This window comes from Sus scrofa, chromosome 2 (assembly GCF_054392235.1).
Source record: "Sus scrofa isolate SSC_HxYL_T2T_F1_AM1 chromosome 2, Sscrofa_HxYL_maternal_Yorkshire_Landrace_v2.0, whole genome shotgun sequence".
NCBI lineage: Eukaryota > Metazoa > Chordata > Mammalia > Artiodactyla > Suidae > Sus > Sus scrofa.
In genome coordinates this window covers 148,339,609-148,360,143 of record NC_139384.1, presented here as the reverse complement: position 1 = coordinate 148,360,143, position 20,535 = coordinate 148,339,609, and the positions used below count along the sequence as shown (strand labels likewise).

Genomic DNA, 20,535 nt, shown 5'->3' with positions numbered 1-20,535 from the left:
ACAGGTGTGGCCCTAAAAAACAAACAAACAAACAAACAAACAAACAAAAAGCCAAGATCTACTGTGAAATGAACAGAGCAATGGGCATCACAAGCAAGCCCAGGCCTGAAGAGAGCTGCCTCACCAAAGACTAGGCCCATAACCAGAGATTGATCAAAGGCCTGCTCCCTTTCTCCCAAATTGGGACAACTCTGAAGGGCCTTCCTGGCTCCAGAGCTCCCCAAGCCACGGGCTAAGGTCCCTGCTGTGATTGCACTAGAATCAGAATCCCTGCCTCTGGTCAATCCCGCTTCTTCTTTCCCTCACAGATACTGGTCCCAAGTGCACTCCCAGTAAACTCCCCGCCCTCCCAACCTCCATCTCAGAGTCTGTTTACATAGAGTTGACCTACAACTGCCACCATTTGTCGGGGAGGCAGCAGGGGAAGCAGGGGCAGGGGGAGGTAACAAAAGGAATACTTATTTACACACTTGCTCAACGGGGCAAAAATCAACCTGGAGGGCTATGCGAGACTCTGAACTAGTGGCTACCTCCGAGGAAGAGAACCAGATGGAGAAGAAAGAGAACCAGGAGGAGAAGAAAGACTTTCCACTGTTTCCCTTTCAGTGTTTTTGGAATCTGTATTATGAGCATGTGTTACCTGTTGACGAAATAAATAAAGTGGCCATGCCTTCAAAAAGTGAAGGCAGTGGATGTTTAAGGAAACCTACCAGGTCTTTTTCAGCTGTCAAGACAACTGCCAGCCTTCTCCGTCAGGCTGACATCCTAAGTCACGGCACTGAAACCACAGCTCGAGGTTACCCTCTGGCTTACTGACATTGCAGGGAGGATGCTCTGTTTTGCCCATTTCAAAATCCGTGGAGACATGCTGGACCCAAACCAGGCTGTGCAGGAGAGATGACTCCTGCACGGCATCCCTACTGCGTGCTCCATGGGGCTGATGCCAAAGCCCAGGCATCAATGAGGAAGCTCAGGGCTTCGGGGCTCACCCACGGTCTCATCACAGAGGCCTGGGAAGCATGGGTCATGTGTGTCCGCCGGTCAGGAGCAGTATGATAATGACAGGCTGACCTTCCCGCCAGGCCCGTTTCTGAGAATTCATGGGACGCCTGGCCTCTCCCTGTCTTGGTGCTGCTGACCTCCCAGCTCTTAACATACATTCGCAGGGGTGGGGGGGGATGCTTTTCCAGATGCTCCCTCCAAATGGAACTTCTGCCTCCACAAGTAGCCAAACCCGAACTCTTCGAAATTTCTTCCTCGTCCCATTAATGAATATAGAACTGAAACATGCCAAGAGGGATCAGAGGTGAAGTTCCCAAGAACTGCTAACTCAGCAAGAATGCGAGTTGGCAGAAGGCGAGACTGGGAGTGGAGGCACTTCCCAGCCCTTGCAGATCCCAGGGGGCCCGTCAACATGTGATGCCAACAATTCTGGTCTTAACCACACCATAAATGCCTTTATGAGGCTTGACTCTCTGCCATACACCAGATGGCTCCTCGTTCCCAGATGTTTCTGCACCTCTGCTCTCCCCCACCCGTTTTCTGGCCAATACCGATCATACACACAGTATTTTCTCCTTTTTCATTCTGTTGGCACCAACGCTCTTGGCAGCATCATCAAGAAGCATGGTCTGGGCAGTGCAGGGTTGAGGTTGATGCTGCAAGCGGATGTGGGGTTAACAGTGGGAAGTCATAGGGTCAACCCTTCAGTGGCTTCCCCAGCGGGACTTCAAATCCCAGAAACAGCCACAGCCTTGCAGAGACAGGAATCCTTGTTACCCGCTCCCACTGAGCAAACAAGTGACTTCTAAGGAGAAGCCTTACTAGGCGATGACGAGTAATGACCATAATAACAGTCCAGATAAGTTGGACCTTCCCAATGAAACCCTGATGGTATAACATTTTAGAAACTATACAAGACGACACCAGGGAGAGGTATTGTTTTCACCCCTTAGATTGGATAATTATCTACTATTCATTCGTGGAGACACCTACCCGGCTATTTGGAGAACTTGGGTTACAGGTGCAATTGGACCCACCCCTTACCTCTCAAAGGTTGACAGCTGGGCGCCCATCTCAGTAGCCTTTCCTCCTTTTGGTTGGGTTGTGCCAGAGAAATGTGATTGGTGTTCCTCCCGCAAGAAAGGCCTGAACACAAACAAAACAGTGAATGGACTTGCTGATTCTCTCTAGTCCTTCAGGTAAAGGCACATATGTTTGCATGCATGTCCTTACGCATATGTATTCAAGGGTGCAAGCTGCACATTTTAAATACATGCAATTTATTGTGGATCCATTCTACTTCATCGAGCTGTAAATAATCACAACTTTTGCAAAAACTATTAAAAAAAAAAAAAAAGGGTGAGGTCAGGTGTCCATTCCCAGCACACCTGGCCAGGATCTTCGTGCCCAACCTCACAGCCCTGTGGGCCTCCACGTCCCTTGGGCCGTGGCCTTGATACTCAGGAACCTGACACCCGAGCTGAGACCACGGGTTTGAGCAACAGCGGTCACAGTCCCACACTCTGGTGGGAAGACTCTCTTCCTGCCATTTAACCTGCTTGGTGACGGACTAATGGTAAGAAATACATACAAGGGAAGACCCGTGGGGTGTCTCTGGCGCCGATGACAGCTGCACAAAAAGCTGCCGTGGTTATGAGAAGTTCAACATGCTCGGCTCCTCGATTGCTCATTTCAGGCCCAAAGCCCACATTGCCTCCTTTTATAAGCTTTAATATCCCTCGGCAAGGCCCTCCCTTTACAACCTCCATCTCTTCCCTGGAACATGGCCAAAGGGCTCTGCGATTAGGTTGCACACAAGCTTCCAAACTTGCAACTTCCTCTGAGTCATAAATCACCTCTTACACACTCACTTTTTCCTTCTCATTGTGCGGTATTAATAGCCCCAAATCCCAGGCGCATCGGAGAACTGTTCCAATTCTGGTTTGAAAATCAATTTGGAGGCTAGTGGTTGGCTTTGCTCAGACTTCCAGTCCTTCCGAGAAGGTCAGCGCCTACAAACTGGCCACGCCAGGGATGCGGGGCCTGGCCTGGTGAGTTTCACCGTGTTTAGCATCTCACCATTTTCTCTCGAAATGTCAGATACCTTGGTCTCAGTGATTCTCATTCAATTCTGTCTCTAAAATGAAAACCTTAGTTCCAAGCCTTCTCTTACAGCGCAGTGGGTTGAAGATCCAGCACTGTCACTGCTGTGGCTCAGGTTGCTGTGGTGGCAGAGGTTTGACCCCCGGCCCAGGAATTTCCGCATGCCCAGGGGTGTGGTCAAAAAAAAAAAAAAAAAAAAAAAAAAAAAAAAAAAAAAAACCTAGTGACTTCTATGTGTGATCTGGTACATAATTTTTAAAATATATAGTTCATTTCAGGATAGGTCAACTTCCATTATGAAAGCATAAGGAGAAATATGAAATCCAGTTGTGTTTGTTAAAAGGCTCTGGTACGGGTCTCACGTTGGAGGAAACAGCATTTTAAATAAGCTGTGCTTCCTCCACAGGCTGCTGACCTTTTGCAGGGAAAGTGAGAAAGTGTCAGCGCTCATCAAATGCTGACGGGGTAGGGTTCCCTACCAGGTGGGAGCAGGGAACCTCTGCCAGCTAAGGGGTCTGTCCCCCACCTCAGACAGCGGGAAGAGACATTCAGGGACAAAGGAAAGGAACACTGGTTGGGTCTCCTTGGGAAGACAAAAGAGGCGCCCCTCACCCGTCACGTACTGACTTCAGCAGGCTGCACCCCTAATCAGAGTGGGGAGCAGAACGGATGGTGCTCGGTCCGAAAGGCTGGCAAGGGCACCGCCGTTGGCAAGCAGGCCTTCTAGAAAGAGGAGACGAGGCCTCAGGGACCACCAGCCTCTCACCTTCAGAGCTGGGCTCGTCCTCATCCTCTGGCCTGACCCAAGGCCCGCCTGAACACACCTTTGAGTGGCAAGCTTGCGCCCAAGCTTGCAAAACATTCCCTTTCTTTTCTCTCCCTCCTTCAGTCCTTAGCCTGCCTCCTAATATTACCGTCAGCTTTTTCGTCACTTCCTGCACAGCTGCTTAGCGGCTAGCCGATGGATGCCCACTGCACGTGCCCCCTGATGGACCCCAAGCCCACACACTGGGCCAGGGCTGAAGGCTCCCACCTCTCCACCAAGGGTGGGGCTCAGGTAGGCAGGGATGACTTCGGTAGGAAGGCCTCCCTAAATCTCCCTTTCAGAGGAGTCATCAACATTTCAAGAGGCAGATAAAGTCTCCAGCATCTGGGAAGGGAGGTTATTCATCTATTCATTAGTGTGAGACAATGACTCTTTTGAACCTGATACATCTCATTGTGGAAGAGAACAAAGCCTCACAATTCCAGACAGAGACAGGCAAAGAGCATCTGCTCCCATGACGTCAGGACTTCTCCCAGGCTCACAAAGCCTGGAGGGCTCCCTCCTGCTTCCACCACGGGGATGTTGGTGGGGCGATAAGAAGAAGCTAACATTTACTTAATCCTTGCTGGTTCTGCGGACCATACAAAGCATTGCACAGGTACCATCTGACTTAATTCTCTCAACAACACTAGAAAGAATTGAGCACGTTTATCTCCGTCCTACAAATGACATGAGTCTCAAAATGACCAGGTGACCTGCCTAGAACGATGCAGCCAGTAAACCACAGAACAGAACTCAATCCAAGCCCCTGGTACCCAAGTCCGCAGTCCTTTCCACTGCTTGTGTCCATCCGTGGAAAAGACGGTGGGAGAGCATGTGGCACCCGGCTCAGGGCAGCCTCCAGACAGCAACTTATTCATGAACTGCAGAGGCGCTCCCACCATGAGGCATTTGCCCCACGTTCTCCAGAGAGGGTCCCAGATCTGTGCTGGGTCACACGGCCCCATCTGTCCTGGGCCGGGGGTCAAACCTCTGCCACCACAGCAACCTGAGCCACAGCAGTGACAGTGCTGGATCTTCAACCCACTGCGCTGCAAGAGAAGGCTTGGAACTAAGGTTTTCATTTTAGAGACAGAATTGAATGAGAATCACTGAGACCAAGGTATCTGACATTTCGAGAGAAAATGGTGAGGTGCTACAGGCTAGCTGTCCTCAAGAACCCAGAAAGGCTGGCCTGCTTGACACGACCAAAGCTGACACTCTAACCCAAGTCCACTCCTGCGGAATCCAGCAGGGCTTGTAAATTTTGTCTACAAAGGTATGGATAAAAAAGGTGCCTGCTCAGTAAACAAAGGGTGATGCAGCCATCAAGCCCACGGCCACCCCCAGCGATGCACCTTGAAGGACTCAGCACAGAAAGAACAGGATAATGGTTACAGCTAAGGTGCCCCTCACAGGAGTGGCTGTAATGAGCCCAGACGCTCATTTTCTCATACGTAGAAGACAGTAAATGCATTCTCTTGAGACGTCTGGTTTTCTTTAACTAACAGTAATCTTTTAATGTTCCACCTACCTGGTTTTTGCTGCAAAGCTCATATAGACACCCCTCCCTTACCTCTTTGGAGCAGTCCCTCAGGGCTATCTGAGAAGCTGTCCTCCAGGCTCATGGCCTCAGTTTTGTGTGCCAAATTAAAACATAAGTCTCAACTTTTAGGCTGTGCATTTTTTTTTTTCAGTTGACAAAGGCTCCTATACCAGTTGACTAACAAACTCCCACATCTCTGATCTTTGAACTGCTGAGACATCATTCTGGGGTCGAGCGAAGGTCTGCAAAGTACCCGGGCCTGTTCACAGGCGAGACGCTCCTCTCTGCTGGGTCTGCGCTTGCCCCATGGAGCTCGGGGCCATCTAATTCGAGGAGGAGTTTGTGGTGTGGGTCTCCGAGCTTAAATACACCATGTAGCCAGCCTGGCGCAGGTCAGGGGAGGAGACCTGTGTTGCCATCTTCCCCCCAGGGCCTCAGCTGAGATGGGCTGAGAGCAGTGCACTCCCCCGGAGGCATGAGGCTGTCCACTGAGAACTCTGAGCCTGCTCTGCCAGCAGCCAGAGGACTGGAGAGCTGCTGTCCCTAGAAGGGTCCTCAGCTGGTAACAGGCATCTGAGCATCCTCAGTACTCAGATAGGACCGTCTGAGTTGGGTCTGCACTATTGCACCGAGGACCCCAGCAGAACTAATGGCCAGCTGCCCGCAGGGGGAACCTGTCAATTAGGTACCACGACTTGGTGACCTTCCCTTCCTTCTCTGTCTCACATCACTACTCCCAACCAGCACCTGCTGGGATCCCCTCCCAGTAACTACTTGTACTCAGATCCTTGATTCAGGGTCTGCTTCCGGGAGAACCCAATCCAGCCCCTATCCAGAAGTGTCTTCACCCCCAACAGCCCCCCAGAGACTCTCCTTTAGAGGACTCTTCTCAGGATGCACCACAGACGTTGAGTGCTCGGACGCTGGAGAAGATGGGCCTGGATCTGGAGCTCAGGAAAGGTTCCTACAGGTTGTATGATCCCAGGCACATGAGCCAACCTCTCACATCCTTAGTGTTCTCGAAGGGCAATGATGACAAGTGCACTGTCATCACAGAAGAGATGGGGTACGTGCGCAGGACGAGGACCAAGCACGGTGCCCAGCACACACGGAGCACTCACCAAAGGGCAGCTGCCATTCTCATCAGCATTGGCATCATTACTCTCCTTAGCCTCTTTTATATCAGAACAACCCAGGCACTTGTCTTCGGTCCAGCGCCAAGCTGTGACTTCCTTGAGCACACAGACAGTGAGTCTTCCCCGCTCCCAGAGCTGACGCCCATGACATACCAGTGGCATTAAATCACTTGGTTTAAACTTCGCATTACCTCCTGCTGGATGACATCAAGGGAGGCAAATGCTAATCACCCTGGATTTCAGGCTCAAGGAAAGAGCCCGAAAGCGTCTTACCCCCTTGACGGCCTCAGCTCTGTTTGCTGTTCTGCGTGAGCTCACGGGCTGGAGCAGCCGGCTATGAATTACCTTCCAGAGTATGATTTCATCTTCACCCACCGGAAGAGTCAGAGTCAGTCTCACAAGACGGCAGGTGCCTTAAGGACACCGTCTGTACTCATCTAAGTCCGTGGTCCTTGAGGCCAGGCCCCTGGGAGGTGCTCAATCAATGTGCGCCAGTTGACGGAAGTCCTCCGAGAGCGGCAGCTGGCATCGGGTGGCCACTACCCATACCCACATCACGGACAGCTGGGTGTAGCCAGAGCCTGCCTCGGCTGATTTTTGAGGGACGATCTTTCAGAAATCAGAACGTGACGGCTTGTCACTACGTTGGTAACTTTAGATATATTTTACGGATGTCAGGTTACACTTTTCTGGGTGTATAAATAGCTCCTATTCAGTTCTCAAAGCACAGGTCTTGAAGCGTCTCCATTTATAGACTCCTGAATTTTGATGATTGGGTAATTATGATTAAATCTCTGGCCCCTGGTGAGCACCTACATTGATGAGCTGAGATTTCAAGCGCACGATTAGGAATTACCTCCGTCACCACCCAGACGCCTTGTGAGGTGTTAAGACATCCTGGAGTGTGGATGGGGCCCTTTTTTGGCCCTGGGTCGCTCTGCTGGTTGACTCTTCCACTGGCTGTTACAATGTGCAGCAAGACCAGGACTGGATCTTCACACCCCATGATTTAAAAACAGAGAAAAGAGCTTTCGCAACGCCCACACACTTAATTCTGCAGGTGAGTCTCGGGCCGTCCCCAAGCCTTGTCAGAATCTATAGATTTAGAATTGCCCGTAAAACAGTTCTAAGCCCTGGCCGCATACCAGCATCAGCTGGGGGTCCGGGACCTATGCTAATTAGATCAGAATCTCTGGGCCTGGGACACAGTATGGGGATAAAGTGAATTCCCAGGTGGCTGAAAAATGCAGCCAGGCAGAGTGGAAAGGCACAGCTATAAAGAAAGGGTATGAATTCCACCAATTTCCTGGAAGTGAGGAGACCCAGAAACAGCAGAGTCTAAGAGGAAGGGAGGGAGGGTAGAGTAGGAGAACCAGGTATGTCTAGAAGTGACAGTGAGAGAAGAGAGGAGATGAACGAAATCAAAGAGAATGATTAAAATCCCTTTGTCTGAGGCCATCAGGTGTAGGGAACCACCCTCCCGTCTATGCACTAGGCAGGTGGGACCGACCCCAGCAGAACGCTCGCCGTGCTGAGCTGTGTCCACTTTCTTCATATAAATTTTAGAGCAAGAGCTCCTTGAGGGAAGGAACCAGGTTTGATTCGTCTTTATGCCTCTGATGCCTGCCTGGCAATGGTGCCAGGACAAAGGAGGCGGTAAGGAAACCTTTGCAGCATAAGTGAAAGGATGAACAGGTGTTTCCCCCTCATGGAAGCCCCGGAGGACAAACTGATGCACAACAGTGAAAATGATTCACCCACTGGACAGAATTTCAAAAGGAGAGGGGTAATTATGACCCTAAGCCATTCATTCAGTGGTGTGTATTTGGCACTCACTGTGTGTGCCTTTCGGAGAATACAGACTGGGAGATGCTTAGAATGTAGACAGATGGACACAAGGGCACCAAGACTCAGAAGGATTAAAACATGGGGCATGTTTCAGAACCCAAGTGACTGGCTAATGCTCAGGTGCAGTGATGGGCTATAAAGCTGACTTATGGAAGAAGCAAAATGCTGTTCCACATGCTGCTTTTAAGGAGCCAGACGAGATGCAACACCCATCAGAAAGATTTTTTCCCAAATGATAACACTTTTTCAAAATTGTCTCACAGGGATGAGAGTCCATTTTCTGGGGAATCCAGTCGTGGTAAACTTTATTCCCGTAATTCTGGATGAGCAAGGCACTGTTATAGTTAGACTTCCAAGGCAAACTCCTTCCTGCATTCACTGTGGTCCCCACCCTCTGCACCCCCGGTCCCCCAATACCAGCAAGGAGGGGAGAGGGGGACACCTTTCCTTTTCCTAACCAGCAGCACCTACAATGCCCAAGTCCCTCACGACTCTCAGCTGGGCTCCTGAACAATGAGGTTTCTGCCCCTAAATGATCCTTCTAACAGGCTTCTATTAGAAATCAAAGCTTTTCCTAAATTACAGGAACATGTACATGATTGGGTCACTTTGTTGTGCAACATTGTAAATCAACTGTACTTTAATAATCATAATAATAATAATGAAACTGAATTTTTTAAAAAAGCTTTTCCTTAATCTTCTCAGAGCCCTGGTGCCCTGGAGTAAGGGCTTTGGTTTTGGTTGTGGCTGTGAGTTGGTCTCTGCTTCAAGACCACAGGCAAACATCTGAGGAGCAGAGGGATCCAGGCCAGCAGTGACTGGAACTGGATTTCACTCCTCGCTTCCAACCTGCTGATGTCTTCCTGAATACAAGCTCTCCTGTGAAAGATATCTGAAGACAGGCGATCACTGGGGTATTTTACTGAAAAACCACCCCGCTATTTCCTGGTCTAAAATGCACAAATTACTGAAAATAGCTCTTGAACAAATGGAGAATTTTTCCCCTCAGCGGTTCAGTGCACTTACATAGAGTGTCGCCGGGTCCCCGGGGTAGGGGCTGTTTCCCCCATTTTGTGGATGGGACACTGAGATGGAGACGTTGTGGGAGCTGGCCCTGCACGTCCTGGATATTCCATGGAAGGACCTCATGTCACCTGCAGTTCAATTCTGTAGCCAGTTCATGGAACATGATAAACATTATGCATTCATGGAGCCCAGTCACACAGATGAGTTTCAGCAAACTTGCACCTACAGTGGGTTTAAGGCATGTCATATTTTCACGGATTTACACATCGGGGTGGGGTGGGGTGGGAGGAGTACCCAAATAACCATACTACAGAGCAGAATTTATTAAAGACCTGGAAGAGCGTCAAAGTGTAGGTCTTTGTAGGAGAGTGAAAACCCATGTGCCATCACCTTGGGGACAGAGAGGTCCAATGGAAGAATGCTCAGAAATCTTGTCTACGAAAGAAGTGTTTAAGCAAATACGGGGAAAGAAGTCATTCATAATCCCATGTCCCATTTCACGGAGTAGCCATTCCAGATTGGTCCAGTCTCACCACTTGAAAAAAAGGACTGTCTTTAGGATATTCTATGTGTAATATCACGTCAGCTGCAAACAGTGACATTTTTACTTCTTTTCCAATTGGATTCCTTTTATTTCTCTTTCTTCTCTGATTGCTGTTGCTTCCAAAATGATGTTGAATAAAAGTAGCAAGAGTGAACATCCTTGTCTGGTTCTCAATCTTAGAGGAAATGCTTCCAAAGTTCACCATTGAGTATGATGGTAGCTCTGGGTTTGTCATATGTGGACTTTATTATGTTGAGGTTGGTTCCCTCTATGCCCACTTTCTGGAGAGTTTTTATTATAAATGGATGTTGAATTTCAACAAAAGCCTTTTCTGCATCTATTGAGAGGATCATATGGTTTGGGGGTTTTTTTGGTCTTTTTAGTGATGCACTTGTGGCACATGGAAGCTTCCAGGCTAGGGGTCGAACTGGAGCTGTAGCCGCCGGCCTACACTACAGCCACAGCAACATGGGATCCGAGCCATGTCTGCAACCTATACCACAGCTCACAGCAACGCCGGATCCTTAACCCACTGAGTGAGGCCAGGGATCGAACCTGTGTCCTCATGGATACTAGTCAGGTTTGTTAACCACTGAGCCATGACAAAAACTCTGAGATGATCATACAGTTTCAATTCTTCAATTGTTAATGTGGTATATCAATTCTAAAGACACTACCAGAAAACTGCTAGAGCTTATGGGTGAATTTGGAAAAGCTGCAGGATACCAAATTAACACACAGAAATATTTGCATTTCTGTATACTAACAATGAAGATCAGAATGAGAAAACTAAGGAAACAGTCCCATTTACCACTGCATCAAAAAAATAAAATACCTAGGAATAAACCTACCTAAGGAGGCAAAAGACCTGTACTCTGATAACTATAAGACAGCGATGAAAGACACAGAAGACAACACAAGCAGATGGAAAGAAATACCATGTTCTTGGACTGGAAGAATCAATACTGTTAAAATGACTATACTCTCCAAGAAAATCAAGAAAATGCACCCCCTGTCAAATTACAAACAACCTTTCTCACAGGACAAGAATAAAAAAAGATAGCCAAAGCAACCTTGAAAAAGAAAAACAGAGCTGGTGAAATCAGACTCCCTGGCTCCAGACTATGCTACAAAGCTACAGTCATCAAGACAATTTAGTACTGGCACAAAACCAGATATATACATCAACGGAACAGGACAGAAAGCCCAGAAATAAATCCGTGCACCTATGGTCAATTAATCTATGACAAAGGAGGCAAAAATATACACTGGAGAAAAGACAGTCTCTTCAATAAGTGGTCCTTGGAAAACTAGACAGCTACATGTAAAAGAATGAAACTAGAACATTCTCTTAACACAATATACAAAAATAAACTCAAAATGGATTAAAAACCTAAATTTAAGACCAGATACTATAAAACCCTTAGAGGAAAACATAGGCACAACACTCTCTGATATAAAATGCAGCCAATATCTTTTCAGATCCACTTCCTAGAACAATGAAAATAAAAACAAAATAAACAAATGGGACCTAATTAAACTTCAAAGTTTTTCTTTTCTTTTTAGGGCTGTACTTGTAACATATGGAAGTTCCCACGCTAGGGGCGAATCGAGCTCAGCTGCCGGTGCAACATGGATCTGAGCTACATCTGCAATCTACACGACAGCTCATGGCAATGCCGATCTCTGACCTACTGAGCAAGGCCAGGGATCAAACCTGCATCCTCATGGATACTAGTTGGATTCGTTTCCACTGCGCCACAATGGGAGCTCCAAACTTAAAAGGTTTTGCAGAGCAAAAGAAACAATAAACCAAATGAAAAGACAGTCTACACAATGGAATAAAATACTTGCAAATCATGTGACCAATAGGGATTAATCTCCCAAAAATACAAACAGCTCACACAGCTCAATTTCAAAAAACCAAACAACCCAATCAAAAAATGGACAAAAGGAGTTCCCGTTGTGGCGCAGCAGAAACAAATCCGACTAGGAACCATGAGGTTGTGTGTTTGATCCCTGGCCTCACTCAGTAGGTTAAGGATCTTGCATTGCCGTGAGCTGTGGTGTAGGTTGCAGACTCAGCTTGGATCTGGCATCACTGTGGCTGTGGCATAGGCCAGCAGCTACAGTTCTGATTAGACCCCTAGCCTGGGAACCTCCATATGCTGCAAGTGTGGCCCTAAAAAAAAGAAAAAAAAAAGAAAAAACAAAACAAAACAAAAATGGACAAAAAGATATAAATATATATTTCTATTTCTCCCAAGAAGACATATAGATGGCCGACAGGCAAATGAAAACATGCTTAATATTACTAATTATTAGAGAAATGCAAATCAAAATCACAATGAGGTATCACCTTATATTAAACAGAATGGACATCATCAAAAAGTCTACAAATAATAAATGCAGAGAGGGTGTAGAGAAGAGGGGAACACTTCTACACTGTTGGTGGGAATGGAAATTGTTACAGCCACAATGGGGAACAGTGTGGAGATTCCTTTAAAAGCTAAAAGCAGAGGTAGAGGTACCTCATGATCCTACAACCCACTCCTGGGCATATATCTTTAGAAAACCATCATTTGAAAAGACACCTGTACCCGAGTGTTCACTGCAACACTATTCATAATAGCCAAGAGATGGAAGCAACTTAGGTGTCCATCAACAGATGAATGGATAAAGAAGATGTACACACATACACACACTGCATGGGATATTACTTAGCCATGAAAAAGAATGAAACAACACCATTTGCAGCAACATGGATGGCCCCGGGGATTACCATACTAAGTGACGTCAGACAGAGAAAGACAAATAGCACATGATATCACTTATATGTGGAATCTAAAAAAAAAAAAAAAAGATACAAAGGAACTTACTTACAAAACAGAAATAGACCCACAGACATAGGCAGTAAACGTATGGTTCCCGAAGGAGAAAAGGGGAAGGGATAAATTAGGAGTTTGGGATTAACATACATACACCACCACATATAAAACAGATAACCAACAAGGACCTACTGTATAGCACAGGGGACTCTACTCAGTATTCTGTAATAACCTAGAAGGGAAAAAAATCTGAAAAGAATACATGCATATGAAGCATTTTGCCATACACCTGAAACCAACATTGTAAATCGACACCACTTCAGCAAAGAAAGAAAAAGAAAGGAAGGAAGGAAGAAACAAAGGAAGGAAGGAAAGGGCAAAAAAATAAAATAACCTTTTTATAAAGAAATGTCACTCTCCAACCATCTGATTCTATGAGGACAGCGGGTCGCCACTGCTCTCACTGACCTGCAGCACTCTCTGAAAGGAATTCAGGACGAAGAGCAGGATAAGACACTCTGTGCTTTGGGAAAACAGGCAAACAGGCCCTCAGATGCACTTAAGGGGAAAGTTTTATGAACCCAGATTCTTGCATTTTTTCTTTTTTTTTGTCTTTTTGCATCTTTTCAAACATAGAAAAAGCACGAACATGACGAGCTGAGCTACCCGTTCCATGTGGCAAGATGCATGACCGCACAGCCCCTACCAAAGTCACATATACAACCTCGGAGCTATTCGAGAGGCTGCCTCCCAGGGCACAGTCCTCAGCAAGGCACGGACGGAAACGTTGCTCACAGCTCTTAGGTTGTACGTTGTTTCCAGTCGACGCCACGATGGAAGGGAAATTAAGATGCAGGGTAATTGCTAAGAGAGCTCTCGAAAATGGAACTGGGAGGCCACTAAATAAATGTGATATGTTCATGTCTCAACCTGGATGGTGTCTAACCTTTTGACTGCTTATTGTCTTTTTTTTTTTTTTTTTTTTGTCTTTTTTGCCATTTCTTGGGCCGCTCCCGTGGCATATGGAAGGTCCCAGGCTAGTGGTCGAATCGGAGCTGTAACCTCCAGCCTATGCCAGAGCCACAGCAACACGGGATCCGAGCTGCATCTGCAAGCTACACCACAGCTCACGGCAACACCAGATCCTTAACCCACCGAGCAAGGCCAGGGATTGAACCCGCAACTTCATGGTTCCTAGTCGGATTGGTCAACCACTGAGCCACGCCGGGAACCCCCCTGACCGTGTATTGTCCTGATGAAGACAGCCAGAAGATCTGCCAGAAACTCAAGGACCTTCCTGGACCCCTACCCTAAAACAACCCATGATTCCTTAGGAACAAAGAGCTCTTGCTTGGTGTCAGAGTCAGTCACAATGCCCCCTGGGCCACGTGAACAACCTTGCGGCTTTTTGTCTTTCTAAGTCCCTCTTTCCCCTGCCCAGGATGCTCTTTTGGTTCCACCTGAATGTGTCTCCTGAATCGGAATCCCTCAGACCCCCAAACACAGCTCTATCCTCTGCATCCCTGAGACTGAGGATGGTTCAAGAACACCAGGATTCAGACCGTCTTTGGGCGCATCTGGAGAGCTGTGGGCGGGCTCCCAAGATCCTGCCCCGGGGGGCATCTTGGGAGAATATCAGGCATGACACACTGGATAACTAACAAGGCCAAGGTGCAGAATAATGAGGCTGTCGTAGCAACGGTCCCTTGGGCTGAATCCCAGCCCAGCCTTCCATGCATACCTGTCTAAGCAGCAAAGAGTAGTTTCATTAAAATCACACGTCCATAGCTCTGCAGAGAACGCAAAAAGACAGGGATGCCATGAGGGCTCCCCCAGATACAGGGCCGCCCTGAGGCCTCAAGGATCGTTGGGCCTGGGGAGCAGCTCGGTGCTCGGCAGCTTCCTCGTGTACGGGCACCACCCAGACAGACAGGTGTCTGAGGCCGGGGGCGGATTCCATGGGAGCGGTAACTTGTCTGCCACGGGATTCTTGGGTGAAGCCACAGGAGATGAAATGCTCCCAGGAATTTGGGGGGCCAGAATCCTACAATCACAGGTGGAGGTGACAGACAGCCAAATCGGTTCTATAAAAAGTCGCCACATTTTTCACCCCTGACAAGAGAAGCCTGAGGAAACACAGCTCACATTGCTGTGTCAGCCTTGCGTGTTCTCTGCGATCCTCATTTGCTGGCACGTGCAACGATCCGAGGGTACATATTTCTACAATTTGCTTTTTTGAATTCAAAGTAGAGGTAGGGAGGCATGGGGAGGGCTGTCCATGCAGGTGGAACAATGCGGACCTTTGGACTGTGGTTCTCAGTACAGGGCAATTTTGTATTCCTGGGACTATGAGGCCATTTAACTGTCATGACTAGGGAGGGGACACTACTGGGTAGTGGCCAGAGATGCTGCTCAACACCCTACAACACACAGGAGAGCCCCTCACCACAGAGAATGATCTGTCTGGAAACATCAATTGTGCCAAGGTTGAAAACCCCAGTTCTCTGCGTGCAGAGACCACAAAGTACATGATGGAGTAACTCGAAGGAGCCCAGCTTGACTTGGAGGTAGGACACATGCTGGGACATCCATGGAGGAAAATTAAGAAGTCAGGAAAAATTCCAGAGAGCCCAGATTTCATTCAGTGTGCAATGGGAAGTCATGGAAGAGGTTCTAGCAACAGACATGGCGGACCCGAGGTGAATTCTTGAAGCCGGGGCTCGAGGGACTAGTCAATACCATTGACGAAGACACGGCTGAGATCAGAAGATGCTTTAGGGAGAAAAGCATTCAGGTGTGGACCTGGCGAGCGTTCCTGGGAACAGAGCACCAGGCGGCATTGCTGCAAAGCAGGGGGATGTGAACAGGGGCCCAGGAGAGAGGTGGCCGGGTGGAGACACACGGAAGCTGCCCAGTGGGTGCTACCAGGAGGAAGTGCATGTACAGAGAGGGACCAGGGGGACCCCCAGACCAGGACCTTCAAGGGCAGAGGGGAAGAGGAGTCTCAGGGGCTGGAAGAGGAACTGACAAAAACAGTGCGAACAGTGAGGCCTAGGGATGGGCTGAGGCGGGTCAAAAGCTGCAAGATGGCCAAGAGAAGGAGAGCGGGGGACATGTCATCTGTGCCCTCCATGGACTTTGAACCTGGGTCTGCTGGCCCCAGGCCCCAGGGCTCTTCCTGCTGGCCACACCACGCTGTCTCCGATCATGTGGATCTGAGAATGACCCTCTTTTTGGACACAGATGGGCTGGCTAGAGCTGCGCCATGACAGACACAGAATGACAATTAACAGTTACCAGAACAGAAAGAGTCTGGTGTCACACAGAAGCTTTCTTCTTTCTTCCAACATGAGCTGCAGACCCTCTGGGGGCCGCAGCAACTGCTTCTGCAGCAGTGTCTTTACATTAAAGAAAGAAAGACGGCTCACCTCCTCCTGCGAAGCCTGGATGGCTCACCTCCTCATTGATGCACCGAGCTGGCAGCCAGGGCGCTGCTAGAAAACCGGTGTCATGAGCTGCAGATGGCGGATAAGCATGAGAAGGGAGGCGTAGCCCTTCTCATCATTCGAGAAATGCCCCTGAAACCAAGCACAAGACATTTCACCTTCCCTTGCAGACTGCCAGACACAGGAAGGTGGAGGATGCCCTGTGACAGCAGGGGTGTGTCAGGTGGACACACACACACACACACACATTGCAAGTGTACTTAGGTGCTAGTTGTATTTCTACAACCAGGCTGTGTCACTTGTGCGATTTAATGCGAGGAAGACGGCCTTCCAACTTGCCTTGGACAGAAAAATCCCAGCCTGCGCAGCTGCCGCAAGCCCACCAGCCCAGGACTGGTAACCAGGGCCACCTGAGGCCCAGAGACCCCATGAGCGATCACTGCAGGGCCGTTCCCAGGCACAGCTATCATTCCCACTATTATCCCTCATGTGTCAGGGACAAGAAGCCTCTGGCAGTTTAGAGCTGCTCAGAGCCACCTGGGCACAGATGGTCTTGCCCTTCTCACCTATGCCCCCACTGCCCCCATCTTCCTGTGTGCCCAGGTGAAGAAGGGAGCTGCCTGCAGGAGTCGCCTTCCTGGAGGCAGGAAAAGCTACTAAGAAAGAGAAGTGACTCCTCGGGCTTGGCTCTTCCTACAGGAAGCAGCCTGGGGACAGGGCTTCAGGGCCAGGAGCACATCCACCCTCTCTCACCAGTTCTCTTAAGGTTGACCATCAGCCAAGTTCTTGAGGTCTAGACTGGCCCCGGAACTGGCAAAGCTAGCAGTGTTCCAGACTCTGAACCTTGAAACTCGGGCTCACCGTTCTGGATTCTCTCTGACAGCTTCAGGCTCATATGGAGGAACACAGCCCAGAATTCTCGAGGGCTTACTTCCTCTGCAGCGGGCTCCCTTCTGAGTCCTCGCTCCAAAGTGTGGTCAGCGAACAGCAGCAGCAGCATCCCTGGGAACTTGTTAGAAGGCAGACTCTCAGGCTCCCCAAAGGGACCCAGCAGATCTGTATGACAATAAAGCCCAGCCGGAGAAGAACTGGCCTTAGTACTTGGATCTATGAATTCAGTTAATCCCTCCGTAAGCTCTGGGGTCCTGTTGCTATTATTGCCCTTTGCATGTGAAGGTTAAGTAAGGTGCCTCGGATCAATCCACCTGCATTTCCTGACCGATTCCACCTGCAGGGCCCACACTATGAGTCACCAGGCACAATGCGGACCGTGTGAAAAGCAAGGAGAACCGCTTTAAATTTCTATCAAGCAAAATGGCAGAGGGTTTAGGGGGCTAACTTCGCAAAGAGTGACCTGGTTTAAACCGCAAACAAACATGTCTTTCAAAATGACACAGCTGGAGAAGAGAGGAGTAGTTGCCGGGGGGAAGGGATGGAGCTGGGTGGGAGTGGGGGGTTGGGGAGTCATCGTGCTGGTGGAACGGTTCCAAGGCTCCACTATGGCCTTGTCAGTGTCCTGGCTGTGCTATTTTACTAGGGTTTTGCAAGATGTCATCTTTGAGAGACACCGGTTAAGTGTGCAGACGGTCTCCGGATTATTTCTTACAGCGGCATGTGAATCTCAAAAAGGTTTTAATACAAAAAAAAAAAAAGGGCTTCTCTATAGCGAAAATGTTCAAGCTTAGGACTCTGCTGAATGAGCCAACAGTAAGTGCTTTTTTTTTTTTTTTTGGTCTTTTTGCCATTTCTTGGGCCGCTCCTGCGGCATATGGAGGTTCCCAGGCTAGGGGTCGAATCAGAGCTGTAGCCACCGGCCTACGCCAGAGCCACAGCACCACAGGATCCGATCCGCGTCTGCAACCTACACCACAGCTCACGGCAACGCCGGATCGTTAACCCACTGAGCAAGGCCAGGGACCGAACCCGCAACCTCATGGTTCCTAGTCGGATTTGTCAACCACTGAGCCACGACGGGAATTCCGAGCCAACAGTAAATTTCATGCATGTGGACCAGAAGTGTGTTCCAATTGAAATATGCACAATTAAATGCCTGGGGAGTGAGAGGAGGCAACCAATACAAGCGAAGCTTCACACCAAAACCATTTGTGCTTCAACATAATTCTCCTTAGTTCCAGAATCCCAGCTTACCCCCACCCCCCGGCACACACCCATGCAAACACACCTTCCACCAACCTAGCCTGTCGGTGGGTCATTTCAAAGGAGAGAGTCTCATGAAGCGGTTTTGATGGAAAAGAACAAAACAGGAGGGCCCCAAAGTGAGGAACCCACTCCCCGCTTGTAGCCAGATGAGCAGAACCTCTCGGCCCAAGCTGACTCTGAAGAGCAAAGAGCCAAACCAAAATATCGCTCTTCACAGAACTCTTAGGAAGAGAATTATCTGCGTGTTCGATCAGCACAGGTAGAGAAATGTCAATTAATAGTCTGCAAAAAACCACAGCCAATGGTGAATCCCAAAGCTCCTGTGTCTGTGTGCACAGGTGCACGTGTATGGGGGTGTGTGTGTGGGTGTGTGTGCTATGTACTGTATATTGAACACTTGGGATTAAAGCCAATGGTTGGCTCAGTCACCTGAATTAGGTGTTTTTGGAAAAGGCTGGAAAGTTTGAAAGTGAAGAGAAGGCTTCCCTGGAGTGTGGTTCATCAGGCAAAATGCATGTCTCCAACAGGCTGTTGCCTGCAGCAGCCTGCATACAGCACAAGCTGGCTAGGAGGCGTTGCTGAAACTCTTCCCGAGAGTCCAGACCAGACACACAGCAGGCAGCTCTTCATGTGGAGCCCAGTAGGGCCTGCTGGGCTGCAGGGAACTTAGTCAGATGAGGATGGAGAGAGTCCACTTGGGACCAGCAACCTCCCAGCCACTTTGCGTGCCAGTCCGTGATGGACGTTTCCCACGCTGACCACTGCCAGAAGCCGGCATCTGGATTGGAGCAAACAACCCAACACAGAAGCCCACCTGTGGAGCCCAGGAAGCCACCACAAGGCTCCCACGGCAGGTGGCAATTCGATAGGTCTTTGTGCCCTTAGGCACCGAGGGAGGCGCTACTCTGCCTACCTGGGGACCTGGGTGTTTGTGCCATGGCAGTCAGGAGGACAGCATCAGCCCTTCTTCTTTCTGATCCTTCTCTTTCTATGTATATGTCTCCTTTTTCTTCAGATCTCATTGGAGGATGCTACCAATTTTATTAATTCCATTTCTTTCACTAGCTTTAGCTGAAGATTATATTAATTCCATCCCCTTCACTGGTGATTACCAGAAGACTGGTCCAGAGGCTCCTGATAAGATCTACCACCTCCCACCATCTAGTCTCACCAGGGTAAATAAACACCACCCCCGTGGCCTGAGGGCAGCCCTCCATGAAAACACACCACCAACACCAGGCACCGCGCAGCCTCTGTCCTGAGTCACGGGTCCTGACCTGGAGCACGCCACGTCCCAGGGTGGATCTATCCTCCGGCCTCATGGCTCTACTTCTTCTCCTGTTGCAATCCACCTGAATGGGAACCCAGTGGGGTGGAGGGGCAGGGATGGCCAGCTGGTTTGCTCATCCCTCTTCTTGGCACTTGGCCCCTGAGGCACAGCATCTACTCAAGAGCTGAGACCCAGTCCTGCTTCTCTTGCTTATACCTTCGCTCTTTAGCCACAGTGTTATGGCCCATTGGCCCTGGACGAGCCCTAGGACCTCATGTCTTCGCAGCCCGTGCCTTCCCCATGTTCACCCCAGTTCATGGAGCAGGAAGAGACATACAGCCCAGGACGAAGTACGTTCAAACTGCAGCCGGTCTGAAAGCTGTTTCCTTCTAAAGTCAGGGTGAACACTAACTTGCTGAGGATCAGGACGGGTGACCAAACTGGAGCCCTAAGGCCAAGAGTGGCTGAGGGATCATGGGTGTGAAATTCAAGGCTGAGACTTTCTGGAAAGAGCACCAGGAGAGAAAGACTGAAACTCAGAGCTGCACACCCAGGACCCACAGAGCCCGAGACGTAGTGAAATAATATCCCAACCCTAGAAAGGATAAAGATGCTGACGAGTGGTTTTCTTTACCTCAAAGCTCATGCCCTGATTGTGGCAGCCATGTGCCATAGAAATATGAAAGAGTGCATTTCACAAACATTTGACTTGCCTAAGTCTTACATTTCCCCCAGAGAACCCTGCTCCATCAGCACTCAGAAATATCTTTGATCAAGTTGGGATCTCAGCTCAGTCTCTCCAATGGAAGAGGAAACGGAAA

At 49.0% G+C, this 20,535-nt stretch overlaps 1 protein-coding gene across 1 annotated transcript in view; it reads right to left on the bottom strand.

Moving 5' to 3' along the window:
• The window catches only part of SLC25A48 (solute carrier family 25 member 48), a 137,549-nt gene extending 131,928 nt beyond the window's left edge, over positions 1–5,621 (bottom strand). The window contains exons 1-2 of the transcript XR_014838814.1: positions 5,487–5,621; positions 2,047–2,148 (exon numbers count right to left, since the gene is read on the bottom strand). The gene's annotated coding sequence lies outside the window, so the exon portion shown is untranslated. The remainder of the gene's footprint in view (positions 1–2,046; positions 2,149–5,486) is intronic.
• Between the last annotated feature and the right edge of the window lie 14,914 nt (positions 5,622–20,535).